The sequence below is a fragment of the Gracilinanus agilis genome, chromosome 1, assembly GCF_016433145.1.
Source record: "Gracilinanus agilis isolate LMUSP501 chromosome 1, AgileGrace, whole genome shotgun sequence".
Taxonomy (NCBI): Eukaryota; Metazoa; Chordata; class Mammalia; order Didelphimorphia; family Didelphidae; genus Gracilinanus; species Gracilinanus agilis.
Window position 1 is genome coordinate 112,503,724 of NC_058130.1, and position 2,005 is coordinate 112,505,728.

Here is a 2,005-nt window from a genome sequence, read left to right on the forward strand (position 1 = left end):
TTTGTATGGTTGTTTTTAATCTAGACCAGCTAAAAAAATCTTGGATATAGAGAGGAAATCCTGACAAGCCTTTAATAGAACTTAGCTGGAGCCTCTATGATTAAATATGTTGTAACCCCACAGTGATCTATCATAATCATAATTTTTAAAATAAAAATGCTGTACAGACTGTTACTGAGGGAAAAAAGTGATAGTACTTTATGAATTATATATTCTTATCAGGTCCATAATCAAGAGCATTCTATAACAAAGTGAATATTTTATCAAAAGTCAAACAATATGTTTTAAAAATCACAAGAAGCATTTAAAACTAGTGCCCTGGCATTCCAATAACGTTATCTTAGTGACAGAAGAGGTAGGATGTTTTGCAGGGATGGGAGTGGGGAACAGTGTACATTTTTTAGCATCTATATTTAATTTATCACTGCCTCTCCCAATGTGTGTATGAACATACATACAAATATATATGTGTGTGCGTATATATATATATATATATATATATATATATATGTGTATATATATATATGCACACCCATTTTAAGACAGATTTTTCTCAGAGAAATCCAGAAAGCAAAAAGGCTGTCTTTAATATAAAAACAAAAATAAAGGAAAGAAATCTAAACTTTGGGGTCACCTGGAAAGTCTTCTGTCATCATAAAATGACAGCCTCTTCCTTCTGCTGTCAACCATTCCTCAAAACTTTCCATCTTACCCAAGGAGAGACATTCCTTGACTTTGTACATTTCTTCACAAGTAATTATGATATGCTTCACCTCATTATACCACCATTCTTCAAGGTCAAGCATCTTGAATGCTATAATAACAGTGATTTATAATGGGGTTAATGTACAGTAGAAGGGAGCCAAGAAAGAAAAAAAGTGTTCCCACTCTGGTATAAGGCTCTGTGTATTTGTAATAAGTAACCTTTTTTGAATGATGGTGCTTAGGTGAAAACAAATAGAAGGTTTTCTTAAATCTATTTTTTAATGGTACCGTGTCAGCTATGCAAAATGCAGAAGATTTTCATTTCTTGGCAGAAAATTATTTAACGCAGGATTCATCTGAATACTCTAACACTCTACTGAACAGTGGACATCCCTTTAGCATTTATTTCTCTTTGGGAAAAGAGGGTAGGGGTGGAAAGTCTTTTAAATCACAGCTCTTTGTAGGCTGGACATATTGAATTTAGCATCAGCTGCTGTATAATCACAGCAAGCTAGTGTCTACCTCTCTCTGATGTTTGCAAGCACTTTCCTTAACAAAGCTAGCTTTGGGTCGATGGGAAAAACATCTATAGAGGATGTCCTCCAGGAAGATGTTTGTGTGGCTAAATGTTAACCAGTAAAATCCATGCACTTGCTTTGTTTGTGGGGTGGTATATCTCCCCTTTGTGCAACATCCAGAGAACACTTTTTTTCTCAGAGAATACTGCTATCTCAGACTGGTTAAGAATGAGTTTGTGGCAGTTCTACATTTTATTGAGAAGTAAAATGATGCTCCTGAGAAATCCTGAAAAATATATAAGTGCCTGAATCACGAAAATTAGGTAGGGATTTCCTTACCAAAAACAAATGTTGACTTTTATTTATTTTTGTGTGTATGTGTGTAGAGCCTTAATTTAAACCATTTGTTATAATCATGGCATGAATGAATACATTTCAGCCTGCTTTCCAACCCTGTAGTTGTTTCAACTGGCCTCCTAGAAACATTACCCTAAAATGCTTCAAAAGACAAAATTGCATATAACAGTTTCATGAGAACAAGGAATGCTATAATTTTGTTTACTTCCTCAACAAAACTCCTTCAATGTATGCATGTTGTATATGTGATGTTGCACCTCTATCAGTCTTTCAACAAGAGATACATGTTTAATGTAAATTTTCTCAAATAAATACGCCTGCCAAGTTGTTTTCCCACATAATTTCAAGTGTTTCTCAGAAATTATCAAAACAGTGCTCGAAAACATTCCCTGAGTATTTCCCAGAATCTGCCATTTCTTTTTTTT